Below are 18,515 nucleotides of genomic sequence, written 5' to 3'. Positions count from 1 at the left end.
ATGCATAATGCATTAAGCATCAGTCTTGTTTTTGACAGAAGGTGGCACGCTCGGTTAATCTAGAAGTCGAACGTGCGAGTTTTATCCCCCTGCTAGGTTGTGCAAAAGTTACAAAAGTCACATTGCTTCTTACAAGTTAAGGTTCAGCGTTTTACTAAATGGATTATCCACCGCCTTTATGTGGCATGGGAAACATCACTGGCCAGCCACATGTTGCAATGTCTTTCGAAAATGTTTAATTACGTCTGTACTATGTTCACTGTTAATTCTGCTCCCATTTTGGGATTTTCCTTAGGAGGTTTACTAAATAATCTTGTACAACAGAAAATGGCAACGTACATAAAGCTGTCAAGCTACGACAGGGGCGCTTCTCCTGCTGTCTCTCACTCACCACCTTTCACTTCAAAATCAAAACATTTCCCATTCTATCAGGAGAGCGATGCCTTAAAATCGTGGAAAACAGCTTTACAGCTGCACCGATGCCTTCAGCGCTCTATAAAAACAATCATTGGCAAGTGCAGTAGGTCTCGCCTTTGTGACCTATTGGCTTTGCTATGCTATGCTAAGCTGTGCAGCATGGGTAAAAAAAAAAAAATAATCCTTTTGACACATCCGCCCGCGTAATTTAGTGGGCGCACACTGGCGCCTACAAAATGTCGCACACTATATATATTTTTCTTTTTAGTGAGCATTTCGGGTTTGGAACTAAAGAGAAAAAAAAACGTGCAAAATCGTTTGTTAAAAAAACAAGCATTTGCAATGCAATAAGTCTCACATTTATGCGACTTTAAGCTATTGGCATTGTATATAACAATTCCTTTTATTTATGTTTTAAGAACAAAAATAAAACGCATTATTATTTTCAATGTCAATAGCTCAAACTCGCGTAAACGTGAGACCTATTGCCTTGCAAATGCTTGTTATAAAATATGGTCACACATGAGAGTCTTTCTTCTTTCTAGGAACTTCATAATGTGGTCCTTGCCAGCCTTGCACGCTGAGCTATCTCAAAATTGTATAAAGTGCAAGTAAAACAACTTGTGACCTTTCATGTCTAAGGTACAAAGGGGCAGATTTACATTCCCTGGCGCATCCCTGAAAATCAGCAGGGATGCGCCAGGGAAGATTCGGCACGCAAGTTTGCCCTTGCGCCACCGCAGATGCCCCGCATTTACAATGCGGTGCATCGTGGCGCAAGGACAAGCAGATGCATGATGCATCTGCTGGCATAAGGCTGGCGCAGTGCTGAAGTTGTGTCGCAAGCGCGACGCAACTCCAGCAATGTTCCAACCTGCCCTATCCCTAACATGGTGCGTCACGCCTTGCGCCTGCTTGGAGCAGGCGTAAGGATTTGACGCACCAGCGTCGGAAAAGTGACTACGTGTAATCTTGTGGATTTCACTGCGTCACTTTTCCGGGGCTTTTTCCGACGTAATGCCCACCCTGCATACATTAAACCTGACGCAGGTTTAATGTGGCGCAGGGCTTTACAACGTGACGCATCTCCCTAGATGCGGCACGTTGTAAATCTGTCGCAGCATGACGCAACGGCGGCGCAAAAGTGGCGCACGGGGCTTGTAAATCTGCCCCAAACAATTTTGATTGTTCCCAACAGCTGCGCAGAGCCACACTGTTTGCCATTCGGGTGTTTTTTTTTTTTAACGTGCTCTTGGGCTGTGTCTGGAATACTTGCACGATAGTGAATTTCGTCATTAAAGCACACACACACACTCCTTCCACAAACATGCTGTAAAGTGGTCACAAGACACTGGGGAGCAGACTTAGGCTTGTGCGCCTGGTGTTCTGTTTTATTACAGCCTTGCTCCTCCCACCCCATCAGGCCGTATCTTCGTCTAAGCCCTCGAAGCCCCATGCGCCGCAATCTTCCTTATTGCCCTCCCACCCACCAGTCTCTCCCTGGCTCTAGGCCACTCGGCCTTTGACTGCGGTCCACGGTTCCCGCGCCAGATGGCACCCCAGCCCCTCACTGTTGGCTTCTTCGAACAAATAAATAAAGAAAATATTGCCAGAATTGCAAATTAAGTTAATTGTGCCAGTGCTCAAGAGTTAATGCATTTTCAGGTCGGTAGAAGGAACGCAAACAAAGCCCTGGTTCTTCTCTGCACCATGAACTTTGTGTGCCGGTGCGTATGCTGCACAAATAATAGCGCCTAGATAAGAAATGAGCGCCTATGTGCTATAGGTGGTGATTAATGCTCATTTTAAATATTTTCCCGTGTTCTGTGCCAAATCTGGTAGCTCAGATTGACAGCTCGCAGAAGCTTACTTTGGTCACCCCTCGACCGTGTCCTGCAGCTGCCTCTCATGGCGTGGTTCACATCATACAGCATCCCCACACTCAGAGCGCGCTGTAATATCTAACATTCGCCCGTGCCTGCCGCTGCCTCTCATGGTGTGGTTCACATCATACAGCATCCCCACACTCAGAGCGCGCTGTAATATCTAACATTCACCCGTGCCTGCCGCTGCCTCTCATGGTGTGGTTCAGATCATACAGCATCCCCACACTCAGAGCGCGCTGTAATATCTAACATTCGCCCGTGCCTGCCGCTGCCTCTCATGGTGTGGTTCAGATCATACAGCATCCCCACACTCAGAGCGCGCTGTAATATCTAACATTCGCCCGTGCCTGCCGCTGCCTCTCATGGCGTGGTTCACATCATACAGCATCCCCACACTCAGAGCGCGCTGTAATATCTAACATTCACCCGTGCCTGCCGCTGCCTCTCATGGTGTGGTTCACATCATACAGCATCCCCACACTCAGAGCGCGCTGTAATATCTAACATTCGCCCGTGCCTGCCGCTGCCTCTCATGGTGTGGTTCACATCATACAGCATCCCCACACTCAGAGCGCGCTGTAATATCTAACATTCGCCCGTGCCTGCCGCTGCCTCTCATGGTGTGGTTCACATCATACAGCATCCCCACACTCAGAGCGCGCTGTAATATCTAACATTCGCCCGTGCCTGCCGCTGCCTCTCATGGTGTGGTTCACATCATACAGCATCCCCACACTCAGAGCGCGCTGTAATATCTAACATTCACCCGTGCCTGCCGCTGCCTCTCATGGTGTGGTTCACATCATACAGCATCCCCACACTCAGAGCGCGCTGTAATATCTAACATTCGCCCGCGCCTGCCGCTGCCTCTCATGGCGTGGTTCACATCATACAGCATCCCCACACTCAGAGCGCGCTGTAATATCTAACATTCACCCGTGCCTGCCGCTGCCTCTCATGGTGTGGTTCACATCATACAGCATCCCCACACTCAGAGCGCGCTGTAATATCTAACATTCACCCGCGCCTGCCGCTGCCTCTCATGGTGTGGTTCACATCATACAGCATCCCCACACTCAGAGCGCGCTGTAATATCTAACATTCACCCGTGCCTGCCGCTGCCTCTCATGGTGTGGTTCACATCATACAGCATCCCCACACTCAGAGCGCGCTGTAATATCTAACATTCACCCGCGCCTGCCGCTGCCTCTCATGGTGTGGTTCAGATCATACAGCATCCCCACACTCAGAGCGCGCTGTAATATCTAACATTCGCCCGTGCCTGCCGCTGCCTCTCATGGTGTGGTTCACATCATACAGCATCCCCACACTCAGAGCGCGCTGTAATATCTAACATTCGCCCGTGCCTGCCGCTGCCTCTCATGGTGTGGTTCACATCATACAGCATCCCCACACTCAGAGCGCGCTGTAATATCTAACATTCGCCCGTGCCTGCCGCTGCCTCTCATGGCGTGGTTCACATCATACAGCATCCCCACACTCAGAGCGCGCTGTAATATCTAACATTCGCCCGTGCCTGCCGCTGCCTCTCATGGTGTGGTTCACATCATACAGCATCCCCACACTCAGAGCGCGCTGTAATATCTAACATTCGCCCGTGCCTGCCGCTGCCTCTCATGGTGTGGTTCACATCATACAGCATCCCCACACTCAGAGCGCGCTGTAATATCTAACATTCACCCGTGCCTGCCGCTGCCTCTCATGGTGTGGTTCACATCATACAGCATCCCCACACTCAGAGCGCGCTGTAATATCTAACATTCGCCCGCGCCTGCCGCTGCCTCTCATGGTGTGGTTCACATCATACAGCATCCCCACACTCAGAGCGCGCTGTAATATCTAACATTCGCCCGTGCCTGCCGCTGCCTCTCATGGTGTGGTTCACATCATACAGCATCCCCACACTCAGAGCGCGCTGTAATATCTAACATTCGCCCGTGCCTGCCGCTGCCTCTCATGGTGTGGTTCACATCATACAGCATCCCCACACTCAGAGCGCGCTGTAATATCTAACATTCGCCCGTGCCTGCCGCTGCCTCTCATGGTGTGGTTCACATCATACAGCATCCCCACACTCAGAGCGCGCTGTAATATCTAACATTCGCCCGTGCCTGCCGCTGCCTCTCATGGTGTGGTTCACATCATACAGCATCCCCACACTCAGAGCGCGCTGTAATATCTAACATTCGCCCGTGCCTGCCGCTGCCTCTCATGGCGTGGTTCACATCATACAGCATCCCCACACTCAGAGCGCGCTGTAATATCTAACATTCGCCCGTGCCTGCCGCTGCCTCTCATGGTGTGGTTCACATCATACAGCATCCCCACACTCAGAGCGCGCTGTAATATCTAACATTCGCCCGTGCCTGCCGCTGCCTCTCATGGTGTGGTTCACATCATACAGCATCCCCACACTCAGAGCGCGCTGTAATATCTAACATTCACCCGTGCCTGCCGCTGCCTCTCATGGTGTGGTTCACATCATACAGCATCCCCACACTCAGAGCGCGCTGTAATATCTAACATTCACCCGTGCCTGCCGCTGCCTCTCATGGTGTGGTTCACATCATACAGCATCCCCACACTCAGAGCGCGCTGTAATATCTAACATTCGCCCGTGCCTGCCGCTGCCTCTCATGGTGTGGTTCACATCATACAGCATCCCCACACTCAGAGCGCGCTGTAATATCTAACATTCGCCCGCGCCTGCCGCTGCCTCTCATGGTGTGGTTCACATCATACAGCATCCCCACACTCAGAGCGCGCTGTAATATCTAACATTCACCCGTGCCTGCCGCTGCCTCTCATGGTGTGGTTCACATCATACAGCATCCCCACACTCAGAGCGCGCTGTAATATCTAACATTCACCCGCGCCTGCCGCTGCCTCTCATGGTGTGGTTCACATCATACAGCATCCCCACACTCAGAGCGCGCTGTAATATCTAACATTCACCCGCGCCTGCCGCTGCCTCTCATGGTGTGGTTCACATCATACAGCATCCCCACACTCAGAGCGCGCTGTAATATCTAACATTCGCCCGTGCCTGCCGCTGCCTCTCATGGTGTGGTTCACATCATACAGCATCCCCACACTCAGAGCGCGCTGTAATATCTAACATTCACCCGTGCCTGCCGCTGCCTCTCATGGTGTGGTTCACATCATACAGCATCCCCACACTCAGAGCGCGCTGTAATATCTAACATTCACCCGTGCCTGCCGCTGCCTCTCATGGTGTGGTTCAGATCATACAGCATCCCCACACTCAGAGCGCGCTGTAATATCTAACATTCGCCCGTGCCTGCCGCTGCCTCTCATGGTGTGGTTCAGATCATACAGCATCCCCACACTCAGAGCGCGCTGTAATATCTAACATTCGCCCGTGCCTGCCGCTGCCTCTCATGGTGTGGTTCAGATCATACAGCATCCCCACACTCAGAGCGCGCTGTAATATCTAACATTCGCCCGTGCCTGCCGCTGCCTCTCATGGTGTGGTTCACATCATACAGCATCCCCACACTCAGAGCGCGCTGTAATATCTAACATTCACCCGTGCCTGCCGCTGCCTCTCATGGTGTGGTTCAGATCATACAGCATCCCCACACTCAGAGCGCGCTGTAATATCTAACATTCGCCCGTGCCTGCTGCTGGTAAGCTTCCACTGGTGTGCAGGAGTGTTCCGTCTTGGAACTATTTTTTTTTTCTTCATGTTGAACATCTGTTTTGTTTGCAGCTCCTCCTCGCTTAGGGCTGAAATTCAATAGACGTTTGTGTGTTTCCAACATTTTTTGGTTGAAGCAACGTCTTTAAATTTTCTAAATGTGTGCGCAATGAAAGGCTGACTTTCTTTCTAATTACGTTTAATCATTTTTAAACTTAGTAACACCATCCATTCAAGTACACTCCACATAATTACAATCAGCACAATTTCACTCAACGCCACACACTCCCACGCCACATAATTTAACTCTTCACATTTCCATTCCACACCACATAATTCTACAACAAAGCAAATAATTCAAATCAGCAACAATTACACAACACACCACATTCATCCAATCCATACCACAAAAACCCACATCATGCCACAAAATTCAACAGCACACCACATATTTAAACTCCACTACATACCCCTCCATAACACAATATACCTTGCCACATAATTACACTGCACGACACACAGTCCCACTCCACATAATTCCTGTACAGTCAATACCACATAATTGCTATCCACTTAATTCCACTGCACACCATGACACATAAATCGACTCCACACCACACAATTCCACCACTACCAATACCAATTCAACCCACATAATTCCACTCCTCACCACATACATCCACTCCACCCAAACTAAAACACATAGGTGAAACCCATCGTAATTTACAACGCCAATAGCTCTAACTCTCACAAATGTGGGACGTATTGCATTGCAAATGCTTGTTTTTGTAATGGCAGAGCATGTAGCAATCTAGGGTCTCCATCCGCCTTCTTGTATAGGGAAATATGCATCTGGTGCTCCTGCGCACATGATGGCTGCTGTTGCGCACTGCACCTTCACTGGGCTTTGGCAACTGCTAATAGACTCGCTTCACTCCTTCCCTTGCAAAATGTTTAGACCGGGGCTGTAGGAAGGTGGAATCTGACTGCATGGTTACCCCCCCCCCCCCCCCCCCTTTTTTCCTAGTGTTTTGCTGGTTTTCGACTTAGTCTGACTGGGATCCTGCTAATCAGGACCCCAGTCTATCAGCTTTCTGCCTAAATTGGTATTGCATGTACTTTAAGTACGCTCCAGATTGGATTCTGGGGTACCCTTATCAGTCCTTAGTATATGGTATACTATGAACCCAGGGCATAGTGTACACCAGAGGCCTCCCAGGGGCTACAGCATGTATTGTGCCACCCCTGAGAGACCATTCAAAATGACACCACAGGTCTGCTACAGCAGCCTGTGTAAGGTGGTGCATGCACCCCTTACTTAGATATAGGTTGACTATATCTATCCTAATCACTGCACATATAAACCTATCAGTCACCCCTATGCAGGCCTTATCAGCGCTGCAGTTTTCGGAACCTTTATTCCAGGGTTGTTTGTAATGCAGCCAACCATATACTCTAAAGTGCATTATAACCTCGCGGTAAATGCTAACTTTAAAACGGCTGCATGGAAACATGTTGTGTTTGGTGTCAAACACCTTGGAATCATTCCTCCACACCAGTAACTAGTGTGGGAGGTATGATTCCACCCTACTAGAGGGAGAAATATGACAGCACCGGTACACCCTGTACCAGCTTTACAGACCCTGGCATCACAAAATGGATGCTGCCAGCCACAGACATGAGTTTGCCCTCCTGCTGCTGGACGAAACTCCGGCAGGGGACAGCGGGACAATAGGTTTCCTGTCACAGGGAGGTATGACCACCTCTCAGACAGGCTTTAGTGTATTGGGGCTGGGTGGGTGCACTCTGAGAGTGCTTTGATGCCTGCACTGGGGGCACATTTGGTATCCCCGTGCATAGTCCAGCTCAAACCGGTTGCAGGGGCTATCAGCCCCTGCTCTGGCGCGAAACTGGACAAAGGAACTGGGTGTAGCCACCTCTCTGTCCTGACCCTCCCATAGGTGGAGTTTGTCCCACCCCTTCCTTGGGTATAAAATAGGAACCCCTGGCCACAGGACTTTAGTTTTACCTGGAAGAAACTGTTATGATTTGCACATACCAGATATATTAATATTTCCAACTCAGGCGACTGTTTTAACTGTATTTAATGTTTATTGCACCTTTTAATGTATGCTTTTATGATTTTGTTCTGAAAATCGAATACCCGAAGCCCTTGTGGGGACCGTGCAACCCGAACCCCTGGACACCGTGCACATTTGAAGCAGCATATGCTTCTTGGCGTTCCCTGAGGCTGTGCTTTGGGCTACTTGTAAACCAGACCCTGAGCAATGATTCCACCGAAGATTACTGGCCTACACTCCACGAGTGTTCCGTGGGCTGGCATCTTGTGATTCCTCTCGAGGTCCCTTCGCGATCCCTGGTCCGTCGACCTGTGGGTCCCTGAGAAGGGTACTTTAACTTTCAGTGGGCTTTCCTGGTTGCTCTAGATGTGCCCTGACTCTTCATTGCTTGGGAGTCCACAGGACCTTGCTGGTCCACACCGAAGCATCTTTTCTCCGACCGCGTGGGTTGCAGTTGCCAAGGCTTCTTGGTCTATAATCTGGACACTGACCCCCCCAGCACTCGACATCCTTCGTGGGACAGCTCGCCTGCGGACTTTGATCGTCATCAACGTCTCCTGGTCCCCGTGGCTGCAGAGTCAAGCTTCACCTCTTCGCACCTGAAGCACCTGACATCGGTGGGCATTCGTTTACTGAGCCCCTGGTCACTGACAAGTGACCCAGACTCTGTCCCCTCTGCTTTCAGGTTCTCCTCAGCTCCGATCCAGGCTTGGATCACACCGATCACCTTTCGTCTTCACGGCAGCTGCACTTTACAGCATCACGCCATTGAAGACGACGAAGATTCCCAACACCATTTGACACATATGTACCCGGCTTCCCTGGGTTAGGTAACACGAGTACTCTGGTGCTCACAGGGGTGCTGGCCGTAGAACCTTCTAAGTTTGAAAGGGTTTGCTCCAAGTCCTCTCCTAAGTGTCCTTAAGCTTTAAAATTCCAACCGCGACTTTCCAATAGGATTGTACGGCGCTCGCGGCTGGGTTCTCATACTGCACGCGTCCCCCGGGGGTCCCCTGTGTCACTACCTTGGGTGGTTCCTTGGTGTCCCAGAGATTCTATGTGCTCTAGGCACTGTGTCTAGTCAAGTTGTGGTTGTTATACCACTTTCTTTATTATATGGTTTGTCTCCCCCTGAGGTCCACTGTGTATTGTGCTATTTACTGACGTTCTAGTGCTTTAATATTGTGTATCTTGTTCTCTATTCTCATAAAGAGGTTAGTAGAGAGTGTTTAGTAATAAATACATATATTTTATATATACCTTGTGCAGTTCTCCTTTCATTTGGTCATTCAGGAGGTTATAATCGGGTAAAACAAGCTGCTTTACATTCCTTCGAGACTTAGCCTGAAGGCTGCTCTCCATAGCTACCACTAGGATAGCTTTCAATAAAGGTTGTCTTTAACCTAATCATCAATAAGGGTTGTTTGGACTGGTACAGGTGCCCACTTTAATTAGTGGACAGCATATACCAGGCCAACTTCTCACAGGGGCTAGCCATTGCCATTGTGGGTAGTAGTCCGTGCTTGGGAGTAGCATGCCGTGATTTTGTTTTTTTAATGGTCTTGTACAAGGCGCCTCAGAGTTTTCCCCTGCTGTCTTGTCAGTAGGAAGGACTGGACATGGCATGTTTTTAGTCTTAATCATGCTGTCTGGTCCCTGCTTTTAAAAAGAAAATGCACTGCCTCCCCTGAAGCCCATCCTTAACGGATTGAGTACATTGTTTTTTCATACTGAACTGTAAGTGTAAGACTTACTCTGCTTTGAGATATAGCTTTGACCGGGCACTGATGTTACATGGCGTATTTCCGCTCACTCTGTGTCTCCGTTCAAAACCCAATATAATGTTGTCTGCCTCTGATGTGTCCCAGTAACATCTCACTGCCACAGGACATGGAGGAAATGTATCAGACGGAACACAACTTCAAATTTCAAAGAAGTCCGGGCGACGGTCCATCAAGATAGAAGTAAATGAACATGTTACTTACCTTCAGTGGCGCTCTTTATGGTGGATACTATCTGTAGCCACAGATTCTTCACGTGGTGAATATTCCCCCAGGCATCAGACTGGATCCAGAAACGTAAAAGTGCTACTGCGTGCTGGTAGTTGGTGTTGTGCGCCTCCCAGGCATGCTGACGTCCGTCACTTTCGCAGGCTTGTCCACAACCTCAGATTCAGAACCCAGTGGAAATTGGCTCAACCAGTGTTCAGAGCTGTAATTTGGGACCTTTCTAGATGAAGAAAGAGTCCCTTCTGCAGAATGGGGAGGAGGGGGGGTAGGTGAGGTGAGAAAACTGCTGTTAGGTGGAGTATCTACCAGAAAGAGCGTTACTGATATAACAGACATTTCTAACCGCAGATTCCTCACCTTGTAAAAAGATACCAAAGCAGTACCACCAAAAATTGTGAGTTTGTGGAATGGTTCAAACCGAAAAGTCCTGCTGGACTGAACGGGCAAAATGCCCATTTCAACTGATTTACTGTCAAGGCAATAGTGATACATAAATGTGTGCAATGATGCCCACGTAGCAGCCTGACAGATATACAGGACAGGCACTCTGCATACTAGTGCCGTAGTATTTATTTTATTTATTTGTGGGTTTTATATAGCGCCTGAATCACCCCATACAGGGTATCTCTGCGCTGAAGCTGCCTACTGATCACCAGGGAAGTTAGATTAAAAAAGCTCTGTTTTCAACAGTTTCCTGAACACCAATAAATTGGTGCATTGACGTAATTGTAATGGAAGAAGATTCTAGTATCGAGGTGCCAAATGAGAAAATGCCTTCCCTCCCATCCGCGCAAGTTTAATGCGGGGGGTGCACAAATATGCTAAATGACTGGATCTCAACAATCTTGTGGGAGTATATCTGACTAGTTTATGAGCTAAATAGCCAGGACCCAAATTGTGTAAGGATTTGTTAACCATACAACAAACTTTGAACCTGATTCTCTTTTTTATAGGGAGCCAATGTAGGTCACGGAGAAGGGGAACAGAGGGGGTTCTAGGAAGTGCGTTATTTACTAAACGGGCTGCAGTGTTCTGGACTACCTGTAATTTAATAAGAGAGTTTTCCTTGGCTGCAATCAATAAGGCATTGCAGTAGTCTAGTCTGCTAATAATCAATGATTGAACAAGGGTTTTACGAGTATTTATAGGAAGAAAAGGACAGACCCTTCGCAAAATGCGAAGAGTATGAAAACAGGTTCTGGCAGTACTGTTTACATGTTCTTCTAAAGTTAGACCCTTGTCCAAGCGCACTCCCAAATCCTTTACTACATCCTTAGGGGACGGGGCGGGGCCTAATTCCTCTGGCCACCAGCTAGGGAACCATCTTAGTGTTGCCTCTCCAAACAGCATTATTTCTGATTTCTCAGTATTCAGCTGCAGAAAGTTCTCCTTCATCCATTGTGCGACACCCTTCATACCCTCAGAAAAGATATCTTGGGTGAGTGGATTCGATTTATCAAATGACAGCAAAAGTTGCGTGTCATCAGCATAGGATATGGGGGTGAATCCAAGTCTTTTGAGGAGTCCTGCCAAGGGGGCCACATAGATGTTAAACAACGTAGGGCTCAAACAAGAGCCCTGTTGGACCCCCTTGCTAATACAAGTAGTTTGAGAGCGGTATGGACCAAGATTGATGGTTTGCGTCCTATTGATTAGGAAATCAATTAACCAACTCAATGCTTTGCCTCTAACACCAATCTCCTTAAGACGAGTAATAAGTACCTGATGAGATATGGTATCGAAGGCAGCCGACAAGTCAAGCAGGACCAACATCACTGCCTGACCCTTGTCTGCTGCCATTCGAATATTATCAGTAACCTCCACCAAAGTAGTTTCAGTACTATGTTTCGGACGAAATCCGGACTGAGATTGATCTAAACATTTGGTGGTTTCAACAAACTCGGAGAGATGTTTATTGATATGTTTTTCAAGCAGTTTGCTAATGAGGGGAAGTAAAGAAATTGGTCGATAATTGGTAATGTCCTCTGGTGGTAGCTTCGAATTTTTCTTTATGGGGACAACCTGCGCTGCTTTCCACTCCGCTGTAAGAACACCTTCATCCAATGATTTATTAAGGATGGCACAAAGTGGCTATAATTTTAGCCGGCATAGGATCTAAAGGCGAGCCTGATTTAGTGCTCTTTAAAAGAGCGTCAACATCAAGAATGGTACATGTAGGGAAGGTATCTAGAGTGTGTAATGCCTCCTTAATGGGAATTGATTTTATGTTCAGACTAGGACAAGAACCAGTCGTTGAAGTAATCTTTTGGTATATGTTATCAACTTTTTGAACTAAATAATTAACAATGTTATCACAAAGAAGTTGTGAAGGGACAACATCAACATTGCAAGCTTTGGGATTGGTAAATGTGTTTAATATTTGATAAAGCGTACGAGAAGAATTTTCGGCATTATCAATCTGGGTAGCAATATATAGCTTTCGAGCAAGCTTTAAATTTTTATGATAGGCTGCCAAAATTTTTCTAAATAAATCTTTGTCAGATTGATTATGTGATAGACGCCAAGTGCGTTCTAACTTTCTACACCGGCATTTCTCTGTTTTCAGAGTGGGTGAGTACCACAGCGCCTGCACACGTTTAAGAGGGTTTAATTGCGATTTGGAAGGATCTAAGTGAGTAATAGCTGCCATAAGATTGGTATTCAGGGATGCTAGTTGATCCTCTATACCGTCTGATTCTTCCAAGGGGGGGAATAAAAGAGTCCTGAAAGGATTGAGGCGTGAGTTTGTGCCACTGCCTAAATACTCTAGTGGGTCTAGTTTTATGACCTCCCATTTCTTGTTTACACTGAACCGAGAAATCCACCAGATGATGGTCTGACCACTCAAGAGGGGTCGTTGTATTGTAGCGGATATTCGGAGAATTGGTTAAGATAAGGTCAAGCATGTGTCCGGCCTGATGTGTGGGATCGGTGTTAATTTTCCTTAAATTTAAAGTGGATAGGTCTGTTAGCAGAGAGAGAGTTTCCTTATTTCCAAGGTTTTCTCCCTGAACATTGAAGTCCCCAAGTAGAAGAAAATTGTTGGTGGAAATCACATGAGGGGAAATTATTTCCAGTAGATGACATGAAAAATTAAATAGGGGCCCCGGAGGACGATAAACCAAGGCACCCTTCCAGCATAATTGCGGATGTATGTCTACTCTGAAAATCAATATCTCCATCATGTCAATACAATGGTGTTCAATAATTGCTACTTTAATAGGGTCCTTAAATAGTATTGCTAGACCTCCACCTGTCCTAAGGGGCCTGTCTTGCCTTTGAATGCTATAGCCCTCAGGGAGAGCGACAGCAATATCAGGATTAGAATGGGGCTTTGTAGCAGTTTTGCCACAGGTGGAATGAACCCTTAATCCTTCAGATGGCAGCTTATTAAGTAGTGCATAGCAGATTTGTATACAGAGTGCTATCCACCTAGAAATGGTTATTTTATGTACTGCCTTGCCCTTCTTTGTCCTGAGAAACCCACAGAGTTGATTGTCCACCCGATGGTCCTTGCTTCAATCATTGTAGAGCTGAAGGCTCTCTAGGGGTTCGAACAATGGCGACTCTCCCCTTTTGAGGGGTGAAGCAGGGCAAATAAATTCAGAAGGGTGATAGCCTGCCTGACAAGGAAAGGTGTTACTACCTTTGGAAGAATTGTAGCTTGTGTTTTCAACCCCTGTCTGTCTGGAAAGAATGTCATGCTAGCTGGCCGAACCAAAAGTGCCTGCAGCTCACTCATGTGAAGAGATGATGTTATCATCACCAGAAAGACCATTTTCAGGGTCAAGAGACATAGTGAACGACTGTGCTTTGGTTTAAACAGGGTGCACTTTAGAAAAGTGAGAAACATATTCAAATCCCTCTGTGGCACCACAAAGGGCTTTGGTGGAAACATATGTTTTAAACCTTTGGGAAATCTCATAACAATAGGTGATTTAAACTAAGAGTGCTGATCTAGCAACCTCAAAAAAGCCAAAAGAGCAGACAGATAACCATTAACAGTGCCCAACACAAGTCCTTATTGGCCAACAACAAAATGACAACACTCCAGACAGCTTAGTTTGTAGTGGATCAATCAGACGGGTGCCACACCAAGCCAAAAACCTGACTCGGCGGGTGGTGTAAACCGATTTTGACTGCCTGAAAAACATCAACGACTTTGGGAGGAAGATAGAAGACTTGCTTCTGCTGCTCAATCTCAATGCATGGATTTGAAGAGTCTGGAGGCCTGGGTGTGGGACCTGCCCTGCTGCTGCAATAGTAGGTTACCACACACTCCTGGCTCAAGCTGGAGCCTTTAGGATGACTTGGCCTGGTCAGTCTTGATCGTCTTCAGAAGTCTATCCAAGAGGGGTAGATGCGAAAAAGCACACATAAGTCCCAAGCTCCATCTCTGAGAGAGAGTCTTCTTGGGAACTCTCGCATGCAAAAATGCTGACGTGCGCAATCTCGGCGGTCGCAATCTCGGCGGTAGAGAAAAGACTGATCTAGGATTCTCCCCATTGCTGATAAATGCCCTGCTCTACCTTCAGGTATAACTGACATTTGTGATCCACTAGGCATTGGCAATTGAGTTGATCCACACTGGTGTTTAGAGATCCTGACTGGTGGTTTACAATCAGAGAAATGCCATGGTGAGCAAGCCAATTACCGAGATGCAGCGCCTTCTTGCATAGAGCCAAGACCCCATTCTGCCCTACATGTTGCAATACCACATGGCAGTAGTGCTGTCTGTGAGAACCTGCTCTAGCCTCCACTTGATGGATGGTGGGAAGGCTTTCAAAGCCAAGCACATTGTCGCACCTCCAACATATTGATGTGGAGGCAAGTTTGCACTGGAAAAAGGAATCCTCTGACCTCCATCTCTCCCAGAAGGCCTCCCCAGCCCAGTAGTGATGCATCCCTCCCCTCTAGGTGGGTTAAGGAGAGGCACTGGCCCAATCACGGTATACCAGTGCAGATACTTTGCAGTCTACTCCAAAACCGAGAAGGCACACAGACGGTTCCACATGTGCTGTACCCCCTGGGACTTTAGGTCCCACGCAGAGCCCTCATCGCATATCGCATTTGGTATGGTTTGTTAGCAGGCTGCAGGAGGCCAATAGCCCTAGCAGGCTCAATGCCAATAGTCCAAGCATCCTCAGCGCCATACTCACAAGATCCAGGACGAAAGCTTCAACAGCCAGTTTTCGAGGCAGGAGAAGACTGGCACACGAAAGGTGTGCTGCGAATACCACCATAACTTTCATGAACATCCGAAGGGCACTGAGAAGGCCAAAAGGAAGCACCACAAACTGAAAATGGTCCTGGCCCACTATCATAATGCTTGTGGGCCTGCAGGATGGGAATATGGAAATATACATCCTGCAGGGCCACCTCTAACATCCAATCTTCAGGGTCCAGGATAGGCAAAACTTGGACCAGCGTGAGCATCTTGGATTTATTTTTCCACAGGAAAAGGAGCGGGTAGAGATCTAAAATGGGACAAAGGTCTATCTCCTTCACCAGCACTATTATGTAGATGGAATAACTCCCTGTTCCTACTTCTGAGGCTAGAGCCCTCTCTTTGGACTAAAAAAAAGGCAACATGTCCTGCAGCAAAACAAACATAAGTTCCACCATTAGCCACACTTATGGATGTGAAAGGTACGAGGGCTAGAAAGTAATGGGAAGGCGTAGCCTAGTTTGACAAGTTGGAAGACCTGTGTGTCCAAAGAGATGGCCCTGCACACTTGAAGGAAATATTTTATCCTCCTTCCTACAGGGTGGGTGTGCTTCGAAAAGGACACTCTAAAGTGGTGTTGTGCTTGCCATAGGGGTGGGGGATTGGGTTGGATGTTGTCTCTGATGCCCTGAATGTTGTCTTTGGGAGCCATGGCCTCAGCTATAAAATGGCTAGGAAGGATGTTGTTGTGCCAGTGGTAGGATCTAACACAGGGGATACTGGAAGCTCCTGGCATCGTTGGTTATAGGTTCTCTGGGCACTTCCGATGGTAACTCAAATTCAACTGTTTCTAAACAATATAATTGTGCATGATTTGCTGGCCTTCTGTCCAAAGACCTTCACATGTTAAACTTTAAATAGGGTCTCAATCTACACTAACAGGTGTGGCCAAGCTTATACCCAAAATAAATGTAGACTGTATTCAAATTCAAATTGTTGACTTTTATTCTAGAATTGCATTATTTTCACACAATTAGTGAAAATTGTAATTCAATATATTAAGCGATGTGTGCATGTTTTTGTTGCATGGTATATTACATTAACCATCTTCACTATTGCATTGCAAAAAGCCCCAATCCATTCTGGACTATATGTCCTTCCTATAGGGGAATGTTGATCACATAATTATGAAATACGCAATCGCTGATGGCAGGAATGCTTGAAATAAGTCTGACAGACCACTGGCAATAGCTTGGAGTAGCTTTCCAACCCATCATTCTTTTACTCACCATGCCACCTCAGTTTGATCCCAGCCATATGCAAATAAGTCTTGACCCTGCTCCTCGTGGGAACTGTCCAGCCCGAACTCCCAAGCCAGTTCCTCCCTGAGCCGGAACACAAGCAACCTAGGGTCAGTTTCTGCCTAGTTTTGGGCTCATCAGCCGGGTACACCTTGGTTCAAGAGCTTCCTCCTGGGATTCCAAAAGGTGTCAGCCCAGAGGCCTGAGGCCTGTGATACCTGCAAGAATCGTTCTGCCTAATTTGCTTTTGTACTTAACATACATAATTTGCCAGGCCTTCTGTTCAGGGAGACACTTGGTTTTATGGGGGGTCTATCGAGGACGCCTGGTGCCCCAAATAGTGGCAGGTTTATCACTAGTGGTATTTGAACTTACAATAGGTTTGAGGTGCTAGCAAATATAGATTAACATATCATGATGGAGGCTGGCTTCATTATTGGGTTTGTCGGAGAAATAGGGAGTCTGAAAGATGGGACAGGGAAGAAATTAATAAGGGGTCTCAGGCCCCTATAGAGGGTCCTGGGATTCACAGGAACATTTTGGGGTACTTGGCTGGAATGTAACCAGGGTAAGATCCCTGCTGGACCACAACCAGGGTGTTGCTTTATGCAAGTCCTGTGGGGTAGTGTGTCTTCGGGAGACATGGGGAGCTCATTTGTAGATGGGCTCATGGCATTCCGGGTTACTTCGGTCGCCTCTTTACATGGTAGACCTAAAGAGGGCCTTGCAGCGTTCATGAGCCTAGCGCTCGGTTGTGATATGACGGTAGTGGCTTTTGACTCAAGGAATGGATTGGGGGTTCTTTTATCTTTTCGTCATAGGGTTAACGTTCTTGTTATTAACATTTATAACTCTCCCTCTTCTGGAGCTAAGTTGGAAGATGAGCGAAGGAACTTTAGGGATGCGATCCTACTAGCTTGCAACTTTTTGTCTATTATTTTAGTAGTAGGTGATTTTAATATACATCCTTGTGCCTCATGTAGTTCCAACCGGAGACCATCTATTCAATTAATGGCCGCGGAGCGGACTCACTTAATCCACACTCATCAAGGTAATGCTTTAAATGAGTTGCTGGTGAAATTTGATCTTATCAATCTCTTGCCAAGGAAGCCTATAGTTCCCTTGATTTAGTCCCTACATTTAAAGGCAGAGGTAGTAATTCAACAATTGATTTTATTTTTGTGTCTGTTTGTCTTGGCTTTTCTCTTACTAAGTTTAGGGCTGAGTGGAATGTTATTAGCAATCATAACCCTCTTATAGTCAAATTTGGTTGGCATGATTTCCAGGTAAAGTAACATACCAATACATACAATGAAATCCTTCTTCCCAAGGAACAAGGGAGTGGAATAGGTTGGGGTAAGATCCTTCCCGAAGACTTCCTGATGAATTTAGTTAAGAGAGGCAGATTGGACTTTGAAGTGTGTCTGCAAGTTGATGCCCCTGGTCAAGCCATAGTGGATTCCTTCTCTAACATTTTTAAAGAGGTGAATAATGAATTGACGGTAAGCAAGTCTAATAAATCTGCCCACTGCTGCCCAAAATGGTTCAATGAGGATTGTACCAAGGCACACAAAGTTTTAAAGCTGGCCCTGCAGCAGAAAGCGAGGTCTAGAGAAGCTGTCAAGGAGGCCAGAAGGCTATATTTGCAGGCACGAAGGAAAAGAATAGGTGCACCTAAACGAGAAGCCTGGGAAGACCTTACGGAGGCCAGTGGGTTAAGAGCTAGCTCAGCTTTCTGGCAAGCTGTTCACCAGCCGCTGTTTAATGAAGTGGCGCTTCCCGACTTGGGTCAGACCATTTCAGCCAAGAAATGGTTAGACCATTTCTCATCCATTTATGCAAGTGGTGAGTTTTGGGTAACAGAGCCAAAATTACATGTTATTTTGGCTGAGGTGCTGGCAGGAATAATGGGCCTTTCAGCTGGAAAAGCGCCTGGGGACCTTTCAATCATGTATTGACCTGTGGGCTCCTA

This window comes from Triturus cristatus, chromosome 7 (assembly GCF_964204655.1).
Source record: "Triturus cristatus chromosome 7, aTriCri1.1, whole genome shotgun sequence".
Lineage (NCBI taxonomy): Eukaryota > Metazoa > Chordata > Amphibia > Caudata > Salamandridae > Triturus > Triturus cristatus.
The sequence above is the reverse complement of the archived record's forward strand: the minus strand, read 5'-3'. Positions refer to the sequence as shown.